The 18,657-nt window shown below is 47.9% G+C and overlaps 1 protein-coding gene across 3 annotated transcripts in view; it reads left to right on the forward strand.

Annotated features, from left to right (window-relative positions):
• GBA2 (glucosylceramidase beta 2) overlaps positions 1-18,657 on the forward strand; it is a 167,649-nt gene that overhangs the window by 111,968 nt on the left and 37,024 nt on the right. The window lies entirely within an intron of this gene.

The raw sequence follows: 18,657 nt of genomic DNA on the forward strand, positions 1-18,657 counted from the left end.
GGGTTATCTGAAGTAAATATCTTCTTCTGGCTCAAGACTATTGTAGTTCTCCAGCACAGTCCACTTCTTCCTAACAGTTACCACATCAAAAGTCAATTTCTGTCTGTGTGCACTCACTATAAGCACCTACTGCCAAGGTGCAGGCTTAGAACAAGAACTTATAAGTTGTACATAATAGAGGTGCACCTCAGTCAATAGTGAATGAAAAGAGGATTCCCAATCAAATTCCAAAGTGTATTCAGTTCATCACTTTATTTTCTTGTCCTTATTCTTTTAAAAACGTCACTCATTTACATCGAAGACAGCCAACTCATTTTGTCCATAAAAAGTTACTTCTTCAGGCCACATTCAGTTTCAAGATTCACATTTCCAATTTAAGTTCACCAAAACAATACCACTTGTAGTTCCACAATAATTGCTGCGTAGATAGTAAGTCTCAAAACCAACCAGTTATTAACACCAAAAATGTCAAGGGATGACCAATCTTCCACTAACATCCATCAGTCAATATCCTTTGGAATTCAGGTAAGAATGATCTTTTTTAAGAATTATCATATTTTTTAAATGGTGGGGACCAATCCGCTCCATACTGGAACTCCAATTGGTGCCAAAAGACATAAAAGAACACCCTCCAGTGATACAGCAAACATGGCAAAATCAGCATCTCTGCTGCGGCAAAAGGAGCCTTCTCCAGAAATGGATGGAAGCCTTAGTGGGCATAAGAACCCTCCTAGGGTTTCCCCTTGGAACCTAGTATTTTCGTTGTATACCTGGGCCCGAGCCCGATATATTTAACTGTGTGTCTGTTTCCCATTTAAGCGGGGAGGCACAAAGTCTCACCACATTTGGGTGCGATATTGGGTGTCTTGCACACAGCAGGACTTGCACTAATTCATCCACAAACAAGGCAGCTCTCTGAACTTCCTCAATCCTTCCATGACTTTTGGTAGACTGGCTCCAGGGTATCTTAGAACAAGAGGGCATCGTCCATATAAAGCGCAATCACATCGACATTTCGCTTCAGACACACACTCCACTCCTGGGCCCTCCCTTTCATAATGCCGACCAGGGCTTCTGTTGTCGCAGCAAAGAGCTGCAAGGCCACGGCAGGGGCAGCCGTGAATCCATCCATCACCAGCAAAAGTCAGCAGGTATTAGCATGCGATTGCTAACCCGGGCTGAACCTGTTCTGGTCAGGGTGTATCGGCATCTTTATGTATGGTGTTAGCCTCTTGTTGATTAGTTTCCGTGAGATTTATATTCCATGTTCAGTAAAGACAGCAGCCTATGTCCCTTAATACCCAGACGATTTTTACCAGCTTTTGCCAGCACAAGTCGTGGCCTCTTCAATACGCCTCGTTATATACTACTCGCAGTCTGGGGTGTAATTTATCCTATCCTATCATAAGTGGCCAACCCCTTCATAATCACTTTGAAGGCTTCCCGTTTAAGAATGACTCCCACAGTCGTCCCCCTGTTTTCCTTAAAATAATTACCTACTCTCCTATCTCGACCTGAAAGGGAGTGTCGGCCAATGCACCTCCTGGAACCTCCATGTGGGAAACTCTGAGCATATGAAGCCCTATGCTACCCGTGGCTGTAATGGGTTATGGTCCAACTTGTTGCAGGTGTGAAATTGTTCAACAACACTGTAAGGAAATGCCTCCTTGGCATGGTTGCCCCCTGACATTTTGCCTTTGCTGATGCTATGTTTACAATTGAAAGTGTGCTGAGGCCTGCTAACCAGGCCCCAGCACCAGTGTTCTTTCCCTAACCTGTACTTTTGTATCCACAATTGGCAGACCCTGGCATCCAGATAAGTCCCTTGTAACTGGTACTTCTAGTACCAAGGGCCCTGATGCCAAGGAAGGTCTCTAAGGGCTGCAGCATGTCTTATGCCACCCTGGAGACCTCTCACTCAGCACAGACACACTGCTTGCCAGCTTGTGTGTGCTAGTGAGAACAAAACGAGTAAGTCGACATGGCACTCCCCTCAGGGTGCCATGCCAGCCTCTCACTGCCTATGCAAGTATAGGTCAGTCACCCCTCTAGCAGGCCTTACAGCCCTAAGGCAGGGTGCACTATACCATAGGTGAGGGTACCAGTGCATGAGCATGGTACCCCTACAGTGTCTAAACAAAACCTTAGACATTGTAAGTGCAGGGTAGCCATAAGAGTATATGGTCTGGGAGTTTGTCAAACACGAACTCCACAGCACCATAATGGCTACACTGAAAACTGGGAAGTTTGGTATCAAACTTCTCAGCACAATAAATGCACACTGATGCCAGTGTACATTTTATTGCAAAATACACCCCAGAGGGCACCTTAGAGGTGCCCCCTGAAACTTAACCGACTGTCTGTGTAGGCTGACTAGTTCCAGCAGCCTGCCACACTAGAGACATGTTGCTGGCCCCATGGGGAGAGTGCCTTTGTCACTCTGAGGCCAGTAACAAAGCCTGCACTGGGTGGAGATGCTAACACCTCCCCCAGGCAGGAGCTGTAACACCTGGCGGTGAGCCTCAAAGGCTCACCCCTTTGTCACAGCACCGCAGGACACTCCAGCTAGTGGAGTTGCCCGCCCCCTCCGGCCCCCACTTTTGGCGGCAAGGCCGGAGGAAATAATGAGAATAACAAGGAGGAGTCACTGGCCAGTCAGGACAGCCCCTAAGGTGTCCTGAGCTGAGGTGACTCTAACTTTTAGAAATCCTCCATCTTGCAGATGGAGGATTCCCCCAATAGGGTTAGGATTGTGACCCCCTCCCCTTGGGAGGAGGCACAAAGAGGGTGTACCCACCCTCAGGGCTAGTAGCCATTGGCTACTAACCCCCCAGACCTAAACACGCCCTTAAATTTAGTATTTAAGGGCTACCCTGAACCCTAGAAAATCAGATTCCTGCAACAACAAGAAGAAGGACTGCCTAGCTGAAAACCCCTGCAGAGGAAGACCAGAAGACAACAACTGCCTTGGCTCCAGAAACTCACCGGCCTGTCTCCTGCCTTCCAAAGAACTCTGCTCCAGCGACGCCTTCCAAAGGGACCAGCGACCTCTGAATCCTCTGAGGACTGCCCTGCTTCGACGACGACAAGAAACTCCCGAGGACAGCGGACCTGCTCCAAAAAGACTGCAACTTTATCCAAAGGAGCAGCTTTAAAGAACCGTGCAATCTCCCCGCAAGAAGCGTGAGACTTGCACCACTGCACCCGGCGACCCCGACTCGGCTGGTGGAGAACCAACACCTCAGGGAGGACCCCCGGACTACTCTACGACTGTGAGTACCAAAACCTGTCCCCCCTGAGCCCCCACAGCGCCGCCTGCAGAGGGAATCCCGAGGCTTCCCCTGACCGCGACTCTCTGAAACCTAAGTCCCGACGCCTGGAAAAGACCCTGCACCCGCAGCCCCCAGGACCTGAAGGACCGGACTTTCACTGCAGAAGTGACCCCCAGGAGTCCCTCTCCCTTGCCCAAGTGGAGGTTTCCCCGAGGAAGCCCCCCCTTGCCTGCCTGCAGCGCTGAAGAGATCCCTTGATCTCTCATTGACTTCCATTACGAACCCGACGCTTGTTCTAACACTGCACCCGGCCGCCCCCGCGCCGCTGAGGGTGAAATTTCTGTGTGGGCTTGTGTCCCCCCCGGTGCCCTACAAAACCCCCCTGGTCTGCCCTCCGAAGACGCGGGTACTTACCTGCTGGCAGACTGGAACCGGGGCACCCCCCTTCTCTCCATTGAAGCCTATGCGTTTTGGGCACCACTGTGAACTCTGCACCTGACCGGCCCTGAGCTGCTGGTGTGGTAACTTTGGGGGTGCTCTGAACCCCCAACGGTGGGCTACCTTGGACCAAGAACTGAACCCTGTAAGTGTCGTACTTACCTGGTAAAACTAACAAAAACTTACCTCCCCCAGGAACTGTGAAAATTGCACTGTGTCCACTTTTAAAGTAGCTATTTGTGAATAACTTGAAGAGTATACATGCAATTGAAATGATTCAAAGTTCCTAATGTACTTACCTGCAATACCTTTCAAACAAGATATTACATGTTAAATTTGAACCTGTGGTTCTTAAAATAAACTAAGAAAATATATTTTTCTATAACAAAACCTATTGGCTGGATTTGTCTCTGAGTGTGTGTACCTCATTTATTGTCTATGTGTATGTACAACAAATGCTTAACACTACTCCTTGGATAAGCCTACTGCTCGACCACACTACCACAAAATAGAGCATTAGTATTATCTATTTTTACCACTATTTTACCTCTAAGGGGAACCCTTGGACTCTGTGCATGCTATTCCTTACTTTGAAATAGCACATACAGAGCCAACTTCCTACATTGGTGGATCAGCGGTGGGGTACAAGACTTTGCATTTGCTGGACTACTCAGCCAATACCTGATCACACGACAAATTCCAAAATTGTCATTAGAAATTGATTTTTGCAATTTGAAAAGTTTTCTAAATTCTTTAAAGTCCTGCTAGGGCCTTGTGTTAGTCCCTGTTAGCATTTCTTTTAGAGTTTAAAAGTTTGTTAAAAGTTTGAATTAGATTCTAGAACCAGTTTTAGTTTCTTAAAAAGTATTCCAACTTTTAGAAGCATAATGTCTAGCACAGATGTGAATATGGTGGAACTCGACACCACACCTTACCTCCATCTACAGATGAGAGAGCTAAGGTCACTCTGTAAACTAAAGAAAATAGCAATGGGCTCCAAACCTACCAAAGTACAGCTCCAGGAGCTCTTGGCAGAGTTTGAAAAGGCCAACCCCTCTGAGGATGGCAACACAGAGGATGAAGATAGTGACTTGGAGGGAAATTCCCCCCCTCCAGTCCTACTTAGGGAGAACAGGGCTTCTCAAGCCCTGACTCCACAAATAATAGTCAGAGATGCAGGTTCCCTCACAGGAGGGACCAACAACTCTGAAATCACTGAGGATTACTCCAGTGAAGAGGACATCCAGTTAGCCAGGATGGCCAAAAGATTGGCTTTGGAAAGACAGATCCTAGCCATAGAAAGGGAAAGACAAGAGATGGGCCTAGGACCCATCAATGGTGGCAGCAACATAAATAGGGTCAGAGATTCTCCTGACATGTTGAAAATCCCCAAAGGGATTGTAACTAAATATGAAGATGGTGATGACATCACCAAATGGTTCACAGCTTTTGAGAGGGCTTGTGTAACCAGAAAAGTGAACAGATCTCACTGGGGTGCTCTCCTTTGGGAAATGTTCACAGGAAAGTGCAGGGATAGACTCCTCACACTCTCTGGAAAAGATGCAGAATCTTATGACCTCATGAAGGGTACCCTGATTGAGGGCTTTGGATTCTCCACTGAGGAGTATAGGATTAGATTCAGGGGGGCTCAAAAATCCTCGAGCCAGACCTGGGTTGACTTTGTAGACTACTCAGTAAAAACACTAGATGGTTGGATTCAAGGCAGCGGTGTAAGTAATTATGATGGGCTGTACAATTTATTTGTGAAAGAACACCTGTTAAGTAATTGTTTCAATGATAAACTGCATCAGCATCTGGTAGACCTAGGACCAATTTCTCCCCAAGAATTGGGAAAGAAGGCGGACCATTGGGTCAAGACAAGGGTGTCCAAAACTTCCACAGGGGGTGACCAAAAGAAAGGGGTCACAAAACCTCCCCAGGGGAAAGGTGGTGAGACAGCCAAAAATAAAAATAGTAAAGAGTCTTCTACAGGCCCCCAAAAACCTGCACAGGAGGGTGGGCCCAGAGCCTCTTCACAAAACAATCCTGGGTACAAGGGTAAAAACTTTGATCCCAAAAAGGCCTGGTGTCGTAGCTGTAATCAGCCTGGACACCAAACTGGAGACAAGGCCTGTCCCAAGAAAGGTTCCACTCCAAACTCCAATCCAGGTAACACTGGAATGGCTAGTCTCCAAGTGGGATCAACAGTGTGCCCAGAGCAAATCAGGGTCCACACTGAAGCTACTCTAGTCTCTGAGGGTGGGGTGGATTTAGCCACACTAGCTGCCTGGCCGCCTAACATGCAAAAATACAGGCAGCAGCTCTTTATTAATGGGACAAGTGTAGAAGGCCTGAGGGATACAGGTGCCAGTGTCACCATGGTGACAGAGAAACTGGTTTCCCCTGGCCAATACCTGACTGGAAAAACCTATACAGTCACCAACGCTGACAATCAGACTGAAGCACATCCCATGGCAATGGTAACTTTAGAATGGGGAGTGGTCAATGGCCTGAAACAGGTGGTGGTCTCCTCAAACATCCCAGTAGACTGTCTGCTTGGAAATGACCTGGAGTCCTCAGCATGGGCTGAGGTAGAACTAAAAACCCATGCAGCCATGCTGGGTATCCCTGAACTGGTGTGTGTAAAAACAAGAGCACAATGCAAGGCACAGGGTGAAAAAGTAGAGCTGGAGTCTGGAAGAAAGACCCAGCCTACCAAGAGAAAAGGAAAGTCAGTTGGGAAACCAACTGCAACACAGTCAGAAAAAGAGAACCTCTCTTCTCAGGAAGAAGTTCTGCCCTCTGAGGGAACTGAGCCTTTGGAGCTTGAACCTTATCAGGTTGAGCTCTTAGGCCCAGGGGGACCCTCAAGGGAGGAGCTGTGTAAGGGACAAGAAACCTGTCCATCTCTTGAAGGCCTTAGGCATCAAGCTGCTGAAGAGTCCAAGGGCAGGAAAAATTGAACACATAGGGTCTATTGGGAAGATGGACTCCTGTACACTGAGGCCAGAGACCCCAAACCTGGTGCCACTAGGAGAGTGGTAGTGCCTCAGTCGTTCAGAGAGTTTATTCTGACCTTAGCCCATGATATTCCCCTTGCTGGGCATTTGGGACAAACCAAGACGTGGGAGAGGTTAGTCATTCACTTCTACTGGCCCAATATGTCCCACAAGGTTAAGGAGTTTTGCCTCTCCTGCCCCACCTGTCAAGCCAGTGGTAAGACAGGTGGGCACCCAAAGGCCCCCCTCATTCCACTTCCAGTGGTGGGGGTCCCCTTTGAAAGAGTGGGTGTGGACATAGTTGGTCCACTAGAACCTCCCACAGCCTCAGTAAATATGTATATCCTAGTAGTAGTGGATCATGCTACTAGGTATCCTGAAGCTATTCCCCTTAGGTCGACTACTGCCCCTGCAGTAGCCAAGGCCCTCATTGGTATCTTTACCAGAGTGGGTTTCCCTAAGGAGGTGGTGTCTGACAGAGGTACCAACTTCATGTCAGCATACCTAAAACACATGTGGAATGAGTGTGGAGTGACTTACAAATTCACTACACCATACCATCCACAAACTAATGGCTTGGTTGAGAGATTCAACAAGACATTAAAAGGCATGATCATGGGGCTCCCAGAAAAGCTCAAAAGGAGATGGGATGTCCTCTTGCCATGTCTGCTTTTCGCTTACAGAGAGGTGCCACAGAAGGGAGTAGGATTCTCACCCTTTGAACTTCTGTTTGGTCACCCTGTAAGGGGACCACTTGCTCTTGTTAAAGAAGGCTGGGAGCGACCTCTTCATGAGCCTAAACAGGACATAGTGGACTATGTACTTGGCCTTCGCTCTAGAATGGCAGAGTACATGGAAAAGGCAAGCAAAAACCTTGAGGCCAGCCAACAGCTCCAGAAGTTTTGGTATGACCAAAAGGCTGCATTGGTGGAGTTCCAACCAGGGCAGGAAGTCTGGGTTCTGGAGCCTGTGGCTCCCAGGGCACTTCAGGACAAATGGAGTGGCCCTTACCCAGTGCTAGAAAGGAAGAGTCAGGTCACCTACCTGGTGGACCTGGGCACAAGCAGGAGCCCCAAGAGGGTGATCCATGTGAACCGCCTTAAGCTCTTCCATGACAGGGCTGATGTGAATCTGTTGATGGTAACAGATGAGGATCAGGAGGCAGAGAGTGAACCTCTCCCTGATCTTCTGTCATCAGACCCAAAAGATGGCTCAGTAGATGGAGTGATCTACTCAGACACCCTCTCTGGCCAACAGCAAGCTGATTGTAGGAGAGTCCTACAACAGTTTCCTGAACTCTTCTCCCTAACCCCTGGTCAGACACACCTGTGTACCCATGATGTGGACACAGGAGACAGCATGCCTGTCAAAAACAAAATTTTTAGACAGTCTGACCATGTTAAGGAAAGCATCAAGGTGGAAGTCCACAAGATGCTGGAATTGGGAGTAATTGAGCGCTCTGACAGCCCCTGGGCTAGCCCAGTGGTCTTAGTCCCCAAACCTCACACCAAAGATGGAAAGAAAGAGATGAGGTTTTGCGTGGACTACAGAGGGCTCAACTCTGTCACCAAGACAGACGCCCATCCAATTCCTAGAGCTGATGAGCTCATAGACAAATTAGGTGCTGCCAAATTCTTAAGTACCTTTGACTTGACAGCAGGGTACTGGCAAATAAAAATGGCACCCGGAGCAAAAGAGAAAACAGCATTCTCCACACCTGATGGGCATTATCAGTTTACTGTTATGCCCTTTGGTTTAAAGAATGCCCCTGCCACCTTCCAAAGGTTGGTGAATCAAGTCCTTGCTGGTTTGGAGTCCTTTAGCACAGCTTATCTTGATGATATTGCTGTCTTTAGCTCCACCTGGCAGGATCACCTGGTCCACCTGAAGAAGGTTATGAAGGCTCTGCAATCTGCAGGCCTCTCTATCAAGGCATCCAAATGCCAGATAGGGCAGGGAACTGTGGTTTACTTGGGCCACCTTGTAGGTGGAGGCCAAGTTCAGCCACTCCAACCCAAGATCCAGACTATTCTGGACTGGGTAGCTCCAAAAACCCAGACTCAAGTCAGGGCATTCCTTGGCTTGACTGGGTATTACAGGAGGTTTGTGAAGGGATATGGATCCATTGTGACAGCCCTCGCTGAACTCACCTCCAAGAAAATGCCCAAGAAAGTGAACTGGACTGTAGAATGCCAACAGGCCTTTGACACCCTGAAACAAGCAATGTGCTCAGCACCAGTTCTAAAAGCTCCAGATTATTCTAAGCAGTTCATTGTGCAGACAGATGCCTCTGAACATGGTATAGGGGCAGTTTTGTCCCAAACAAATGATGATGGCCTTGACCAGCCTGTTGCTTTCATTAGCAGGAGGTTACTCCCCAGGGAGCAGCGTTGGAGTGCCATTGAGAGGGAGGCCTTTGCTGTGGTTTGGTCCCTGAAGAAGCTGAGACCATACCTCTTTGGGACTCACTTCCTAGTTCAAACTGACCACAGACCTCTCAAATGGCTGATGCAAATGAAAGGTGAAAATCCAAAACTGTTGAGGTGGTCAATCTCCCTACAGGGAATGGACTTTATAGTGGAACACAGACCTGGGACTGCCCATGCCAATGCAGATGGCCTTTCCAGGTTCTTCCACTTAGAAAATGAAGACTCTCTTGGGAAAGGTTAGTCTCATCCTCTTTCGTTTGGGGGGGGGGGTTGTGTAAGGAAATGCCTCCTTGGCATGGTTGCCCCCTGACTTTTTGCCTTTGCTGATGCTATGTTTACAATTGAAAGTGTGCTGAGGCCTGCTAACCAGGCCCCAGCACCAGTGTTCTTTCCCTAACCTGTACTTTTGTATCCACAATTGGCAGACCCTGGCATCCAGATAAGTCCCTTGTAACTGGTACTTCTAGTACCAAGGGCCCTGATGCCAAGGAAGGTCTCTAAGGGCTGCAGCATGTCTTATGCCACCCTGGATACCTCTCACTCAGCACAGACACACTGCTTGCCAGCTTGTGTGTGCTAGTGAGAACAAAACGAGTAAGTCGACATGGCACTCCCCTCAGGGTGCCATACCAGCCTCTCACTGCCTATGCAAGTATAGGTCAGTCACCCCTCTAGCAGGCCTTACAGCCCTAAGGCAGGGTGCACTATACCATAGGTGAGGGTACCAGTGCATGAGCATGGTACCCCTACAGTGTCTAAACAAAACCTTAGACATTGTAAGTGCAGGGTAGCCATAAGAGTATATGGTCTGGGAGTTTGTCAAACACGAACTCCACAGCACCATAATGGCTACACTGAAAACTGGGAAGTTTGGTATCAAACTTCTCAGCACAATAAATGCACACTGATGCCAGTGTACATTTTATTGCAAAATACACCCCAGAGGGCACCTTAGAGGTGCCCCCTGAAACTTAACCGACTGTCTGTGTAGGCTGACTAGTTCCAGCAGCCTGCCACACTAGAGACATGTTGCTGGCCCCATGGGGAGAGTGCCTTTGTCACTCTGAGGCCAGTAACAAAGCCTGCACTGGGTGGAGATGCTAACACCTCCCCCAGGCAGGAGCTGTAACACCTGGCGGTGAGCCTCAAAGGCTCACCCCTTTGTCACAGCACCGCAGGACACTCCAGCTAGTGGAGTTGCCCGCCCCCTCCGGCCCGGCCCCCACTTTTGGCGGCAAGGCCGGAGGAAATAATGAGAATAACAAGGAGGAGTCACTGGCCAGTCAGGACAGCCCCTAAGGTGTCCTGAGCTGAGGTGACTCTAACTTTTAGAAATCCTCCATCTTGCAGATGGAGGATTCCCCCAATAGGGTTAGGATTGTGACCCCCTCCCCTTGGGAGGAGGCACAAAGAGGGTGTACCCACCCTCAGGGCTAGTAGCCATTGGCTACTAACCCCCCAGACCTAAACACGCCCTTAAATTTAGTATTTAAGGGCTACCCTGAACCCTAGAAAATCAGATTCCTGCAACAACAAGAAGAAGGACTGCCTAGCTGAAAACCCCTGCAGAGGAAGACCAGAAGACAACAACTGCCTTGGCTCCAGAAACTCACCGGCCTGTCTCCTGCCTTCCAAAGAACTCTGCTCCAGCGACGCCTTCCAAAGGGACCAGCGACCTCTGAATCCTCTGAAGACTGCCCTGCTTCGACGACGACAAGAAACTCCCGAGGACAGCGGACCTGCTCCAAAAAGACTGCAACTTTATCCAAAGGAGCAGCTTTAAAGAACCGTGCAATCTCCCCGCAAGAAGCGTGAGACTTGCACCACTGCACCCGGCGACCCCGACTCGGCTGGTGGAGAACCAACACCTCAGGGAGGACCCCCGGACTACTCTACGACTGTGAGTACCAAAACCTGTCCCCCCTGAGCCCCCACAGAGCCGCCTGCAGAGGGAATCCCGAGGCTTCCCCTGACCGCGACTCTCTGAAACCTAAGTCCCGACGCCTGGAAAAGACCCTGCACCCGCAGCCCCCAGGACCTGAAGGACCGGACTTTCACTGCAGAAGTGACCCCCAGGAGTCCCTCTCCCTTGCCCAAGTGGAGGTTTCCCCGAGGAAGCCCCCCCTTGCCTGCCTGCAGCGCTGAAGAGATCCCTTGATCTCTCATTGACTTCCATTACGAACCGACGCTTGTTCTAACACTGCACCCGGCCGCCCCCGCGCCGCTGAGGGTGAAATTTCTGTGTGGGCTTGTGTCCCCCCCGGTGCCCTACAAAAAACCCCCCTGGTCTGCCCTCCGAAGACGCGGGTACTTACCTGCTGGCAGACTGGAACCGGGGCACCCCCCTTCTCTCCATTGAAGCCTATGCGTTTTGGGCACCACTTTGAACTCTGCACCTGACCGGCCCTGAGCTGCTGGTGTGGTACCTTTGGGGGTGCTCTGAACCCCCAACGGTGGGCTACCTTGGACCAAGAACTGAACCCTGTAAGTGTCGTACTTACCTGGTAAAACTAACAAAAACTTACCTCCCCCAGGAACTGTGAAAATTGCACTGTGTCCACTTTTAAAGTAGCTATTTGTGAATAACTTGAAGAGTATACATGCAATTGAAATGATTCAAAGTTCCTAATGTACTTACCTGCAATACCTTTCAAACAAGATATTACATGTTAAATTTGAACCTGTGGTTCTTAAAATAAACTAAGAAAATATATTTTTCTATAACAAAACCTATTGGCTGGATTTGTCTCTGAGTGTGTGTACCTCATTTATTGTCTATGTGTATGTACAACAAATGCTTAACACTACTCCTTGGATAAGCCTACTGCTCGACCACACTACCACAAAATAGAGCATTAGTATTATCTATTTTTACCACTATTTTACCTCTAAGGGGAACCCTTGGACTCTGTGCATGCTATTCCTTACTTTGAAATAGCACATACAGAGCCAACTTCCTACAAACACCTAAAATCCCTCCATGACAAGCATGCCGAGCCTCGTATAGATCCCTAAAGAGTGTTCCCTCCCCTTTTGGTTCAGCTCACTCTAAGCATAAAGAAACAGCCATTGACGCAGCCAAGTTTTAGATGTCTGTGAAATGAATCTACACACTGCTTGCTGTAAGGCGGTGGGGGCTGGTGCTGACAGTGCTACTTATGCTCCAGAGTGATGTAATTCCTCTGTGTAGTACTCCTCGGCTTCTTCCAAATGCTTTGTGCTTCAAAGTCCAAGTTAACACAGGAGAGCTCTAGTGCAGAGGAGCTCTTCTGTTCTCCCTGTGTCCCCCACTGCTAGCCAGTCCAGCTCCCTCCGCTTCAAAGCGAATGTATCTGTCAGAATTAACCACCCACATCGTGCAGAGCAGAGGCGTCCCTTGGTTTGGAAAGGCTCATGATAAAATGAATGAAGTGTGACTTACCCTATCCACTCTTAAATGTCCAAATAATGCTTCCAGTCTAAGCCTCAGAATGTTCTTGCAATTCTGTGGTTTATTTTTGCAATTCAAGACCTAGATGGTTTGTCGGTAGACTGGCCAAAGAAGTGAGGAAAAACTGGCTATGTAGCAGAAGGCCATGGGAAATACTTAAACAAATGTATGGCTCTCATTAGAACTCTGTAAAAAGACTAAGCAGTACTTCAAATCTGAGAGAGCACACAGTTAGATATCTCATATTTGTTACATATTTGGTGTTATTTATTCATAGCTCTTGTTATAGCACTACTGGTCTGATGGTTGCTTCTAACTGCAGACTGCTGACCTTTTAAAATATTCACTGGTGCCAAACTGGACTTAGAAAAGTTTTTCAGCCATGCTCCCAAACACCGTTGGCTATTGTTTGCAGTTCGCTGTGTCTCTTTAGCACCCTGGAAGTGAAGGAGCGAAGCTGCATATTAAGCACCACCCTTGTGCGCTGATATCAGTGTTTCTTTCTGTCCAATTCAACACAGATCCAGAGTTCTGCTCAAAACCTCCGATAACGCCAAAGCATATTAGGGAAAATTCCCCCTCCAGAAATTACAGGATTAACAGCGTACTGAGACTGGAAGAAAAAGATTTTGGTCAGGGACCTGCACTACATCGGTTTATGATTCCTGGACTCTGGTCTCCAATAAAAGTTGTGCAATAAGTGTTCTTTATCCACCCCAAGGTGGTCTGGGAGGGGAAGGCAAGGAGGTTTCAGTCGAAGCACAATCCCTCTCCCATTCCAAGAAGTGGGGCCTGCCCGAACCATGACTCTCCTGTGAAAAGTGAATCTCATGGTAGAAGCTTTCTAGTAAGTTCATGTCTAAGTTGTAACACAAAAAACAAGCGGAACTTGACCATGTCCCTCCATTTGAATTCCATTGTAAGGGCACAAACTAAACTCTAGTACCTTTGGTGGCATCTGAATCAGACCCACTCCTACAGTTGGTCGCAAAACTCCCCGGATTTCCCGCGTCATCAACCACACATTAGATACCTTTCAAAGATGGAATGCTGCAAATTTTCAGTGTGCTTCTAGTTCCCTCTGCTGTATCTTTCAGACCCACAGCACCTCCGGGATCCCCCAGTCAGACTTCTGCCAGTGGGTCCACCTGATACCCCCTTGGGACCGGTTACTGGAAGTACCGATGCCAGTTAAGGTTTCACTTTGGTCCAGGTATCCACGCCAGTCCCATCTGTGCTGGTGGTGCCTCCGCTGGCATGCCGCCTTAGATCTAATTTGTGTGCTGATCTCACACTCCAAACAAACGTCAGCCCTTTGTAGCCATATGTCACAACACGACATAACAAAGGCACTAGAAGCAATCCAGATACAATTTCTATGCTTCTGCCACAAAGCCACTACTATTAAAGGCTAGAGGCCCTCCTCTGCTATGAGTCTGATGCGAATCAGGACATGCATGATGGCCCTCATGACACTGATGACACAATTTACTTGCCCTTCATTATACTGATGATGGCTTATACTTAGACCTGCAAAATGCCGATGGGCTAGATACATCCCCTAAAACGGATCTAGCCTCTCCACGTGTGACACCAACGGAAGACCGTACTTCTTTTCAAGTGAAGGTACGAAGGGCAGCTGAAGTCCTAGACTTAAAATTGCCTGGTATTGAAACAAATGCAAGTTTACTAACTGAATTTCTTCAGCCAAGGCCAGCCTTTCATGAGCCGCTGTTGCCTTCAGGCATGCCTTTACTCACACCCTGATAGCGATATGGGCTAAGTCTTATTCTGGTACTTCATTTAGTCTGCCTGTGGCTAGGGGATTCAAACCAGCCCAAAGTAAACCAGATTTCCTGACAAAACATCCAGCATGGGAAGCCTGATTGTCAAGGCATCAACAAGTACGGAGAATCTAAATTCTTTTCCTACCAGATCTCCAGATATAGAGTCAAAATAAAATGATGCTTTTGAAAGAAAATGCCGCCTCAGCTAGCTTAGCCCTTAGATCCATGAACTCATTATGCCTCTTGGGTTGGTAAACCCATGGTTTATAGGACATCATCTGAGGGATCTTGACAACCATCCTGGAGGACCGCAGGACCTCATTTGTCCAAACATTATAGGATGGGTATGTTCTGCATACTGACCTGGACACTACAAACTGAAGCTGTTGAGCTATGGTTGTGCTTAGATGTCATGCCTGGATGAGACCAGCCAGGTTTTCGGAAACCATGAAGGCATCCTTCGATAGGTCTAGGTTATTTGGAGAGCAGGCTGATTTAGAGCTAGAACGATTTAAGACAGTTACGCCACAGCATGATCTTTGGATTCACCTCAGCTGTTCCACCAGCATCATTGAAACTTTAGGGACCATTTCAGGGAGCGAGCTTACACTCAGCGCCAGCTATCCCAACCTGTGCAGCTACAGCAGACCAAGCCCTTTTGGGATAGAGGATGTGGCAGTAGCCACGGCTTTTAGCACCAGCAGGTGTAGCAGTCCTCTAAACCCTTCTCTCCTGCTGCAGCCCCTACCAAGAAACTTTAGTTTTCCCTCACAGGCACTTGTTAAGCTGTTGGAGGTTGCATTTCCTCCCCAGGCTGGAAAGCCATCACGTCAGACAGGTGGGTCTTGCAGATTATTCAAAGAGGCAATGATCTGCAATTGATTTCCTTGCCCAAAGCCTTGCAGTTGATTTACTTGCTATACTATTATCCCCTCCCCCACCCCACACCAGTGTGACTTTGAGGATCGCTCTGAAGTCTTGATGCAGGAAGTCAGTATTCTCCTTACCAAGGGCACCATAAAGCAATGCCAGTCTCTGAGGAAGAAGAGAGGCCCTACTTAAGCTACTTCCTCGTTCTGAAAAAAGATGGAGGCCTCAACCTATATTGGAGCTACCTCCAACCTTTGAATACCTTTCTGAGGAAAAATAAATTCAAAGTGCTCCCTTTGCCACAGATTCTCTCTGTTTTGTAACTTGCAGGCAACTATTTCTATTCACCCGTCCTGCACTCCCATACATGTTACCTGCAGTTTCAAATGGAGTCAAAAACTTCCAGTTTGCGGTGCTCCTCTCCATCCTTACTTTAGCCCTTGGGGTGTTCATAAAAGTCAGGGCAGATGCTGCTGCCTGTCCTCGACAGCCGGGGATATATGTCTTCCCTTAGCATGAAAAGTTGTTGCTAAAGACAGGTACGCCACAGCCAATCACAGATAACCTCTGGATGATGGCCCAACTCCTGACATCTTTGGTGTTTTACCATTAATGGGCAAATGTCCAACTGTGTGCCACTCAGATGATTCCTTTCCTGGACACAGTGGTGTTCAATGCAGCAAGTCCCAAGGCATTCATGGTATGATCTTTATGTTTCTAAGGTCTCTTCAGGATTACTCTGAGGGTTTTCATTATCCTGGCCTCGTGCATCTTCTGCTTTCCGAACACTACGTGACATACCGGTACTGAAGTGGAACTGCGTATCCCAGTAGTTACAGCACCAGAGCCACTTCTCCAACTCAATTCAGATCTTGCAGGCGATATCTGGGTATTTGTGATGGTAGATGGCACCTAACCTGCGGAAGGCTGCTCTCCTCCCTTCCCCCCTCCAAAGACCACCCTACTCTCTTCCCCCACCAAGAGATGTCACTGCAGGGTTTGTAGCGCCACCTGGGAAAGATTCAGTCAGAAGCCTCTGGTCACCAGCAGAGAGCCAGCTTGCCCTCACTCTTTTGGAACACCTGGCTGTCCTTCTTCCCTTGAAGCTTTCTTGCCATCCATCAGCAGGAAGTTGATGTAGGTCCTTGCAGAGAACATAACCCTAAGTTCTGTCAGGAGGCCCTCTTTCTCAGGAAGTGGCTGAATCAGCAGAACATCTTTCTTGTTACCAACCAATAGCAGGGGTCCCTGAACACCAGTGCAAGTGCTGAGCAAAGGTCACCTAGTAGGTTACGAGTGGTGTCTCCTACCCGGGCTGGCACAGGAAATCGTCTGTCAGTGGGGTGCGCCTTGGCTAGATATATTCACCTCATGGAAAAAACAGTATCAAACTTTTGCGCATTGAAGTTTCCCTCAGGGCATTCACTAGGAGATGTATTCTACCAGAGGTGAGACTCAGGTGACACACAGGGCTTCTGTATTCACCGCTACCTCTCCTGTCTACAGTTCTAAGGAGAATCGTGATTGATCGGGCTACATCATCCTTAGTGTCCTGGACTGACCCAGAACAGTCTGGTTCCCAGAGCACCTAATCATTTACCCTCCGATCTGGCTGCCACTTCTGGAGGGCCTGCTGTCCTAGCAACAAGGCAGGATCCTGCAACCAGCTCTCCACAATCTAAATCTTCATGCGTGAGATTGAGCAATGAGCAGTTAAGCAAATGCGTTCAGCTTGCCAGCTGCAGCGGTGGTACTTATCATTGAGGTCAGATGTCCCTCCACGGAGTTCACTTGCGCAATGCGATAGGAGAAATGCGTGGCTGGTATAGTGCCAATGTTTTGTTTATTCTTTCCCTAGTCAGTAGGCACTGTACCAGATTATTAGTTGCTGCTCCCTTTTTTGATAACCTGTCCAACCATCTTTATTCAGGTCGCCTGTTGTGATATTTTTATGAAAGGTGTGACTCAAATGCTCTTTCTGTGGCATCGTTTGTAATGCCACAATGGGTTTTGAATTTAGTTTCAACGTTCCACACATGCGCGCTCATCAAGCCAATATACAGCTACTGCTTACTTCTCTTGCAATCAGAACTGTTTTCCTCATTGCTGTCTCATCAGTGAGCTCCAGGTGGTTTTTGGTAAATCTGCCTGCACCACGCTCTTCCTGGACAAATTGGTGCTGAGCACCAAGGCTTTATTTCTACTAAAATGAAGGCCAGTCAATCACGCTGTCACTGTTTTTTGCTTTACCTCATCACTCGAAGGCAGAGGTACGTCATCGGCTGAACCCTAAAATGGTACTGAGTTTTTTAATATTGACCCCAGAAAGGGCCATTGCTGGCGAACCAGAGCTTTGTGGGGTTTTCTGGAGGATAGGCAGTGCAGAAAAGGACTCTGTGAAGGTCGATAGTCCTTGCGTCAAATCCCACTTCACTGTGGACAAGAAGAAACCTCAGAAGGTAACTTTCCAGGCTGCAAAGTAGCTGTTGGTGCCCACGCTTACGAGACACTATTACCTTGACAGTCTGGCCTGGCGGGAAGCCATTTTTGCCCATTCCATCCTGCATAACCTTCTGGTCGAACTCCGCTTCCCAAACCCTCCACCTTTGGGAGGTGAAGGTTTGGAAAGGGACCTGCGATTAGGAGTATCCATCAGAAGAACAAGTTACCGGCCTTCGGACCACCAGAAAGAGCATTGCCAAAGATGATAAACTTGCTTTTCTATAGTAACTGTATAGGTGATGGCGCCCTATACAGTAGAGAGTTTGAAAGGCAGTGATTGGTACAGTACACTGGAAAACAAGAATAAAGCATGTCAACGTAGTTCATTTAACTTATGTCAGACATTAAAACAATTTTGTAAAGCCAAATTAGTCCATGAATTACATCATATAAGAGAGCTTACGACACACTTGGGTCATTCACTGAAAAGGTGTGTTTGATGGTAGAGTCTTTTTGAAACTCTGTTTCTTAAAACAGAGAGTCTGAGCTTCTTAGTGTCCTGCTCTTTCCGGCTAGTTCTAGTTGTTTGGGAGAATTTAGACGTAGAGACTCCTATGTGAGGCATGCAGTCTTGCAGTAGCGGAGTAAGAGTAAGACATTTTAGACATTTGAGTCTGGGAATTATTCTATCAAATTTTCTTGTACCAGTGATCATCCTAGGGGCCTTCAGTATTTCTGCATTTTACTGTATTTCTGCATGTGCTAATGTCCAGAATGAACTTTGTGTTAGAACATAAATGCATTCAATGGTGTCAACCTGAGATCTAAATTAATAGCAAAGCAACCATTGTTATCTAAAGTAGGCATAGGCCTGCCATAAGACTTTTTAGCTACCAGTGCAGCCTTAGATTACATATCCTGTTGCATAATACTTCATAGATATATGCATGGATACATAACACGTACGTAGGAGCGCATCACACGTGAGGT

This window comes from Pleurodeles waltl, chromosome 1_2 (genome assembly GCF_031143425.1).
Source record: "Pleurodeles waltl isolate 20211129_DDA chromosome 1_2, aPleWal1.hap1.20221129, whole genome shotgun sequence".
In the NCBI taxonomy this organism is placed as follows: Eukaryota; Metazoa; Chordata; class Amphibia; order Caudata; family Salamandridae; genus Pleurodeles; species Pleurodeles waltl.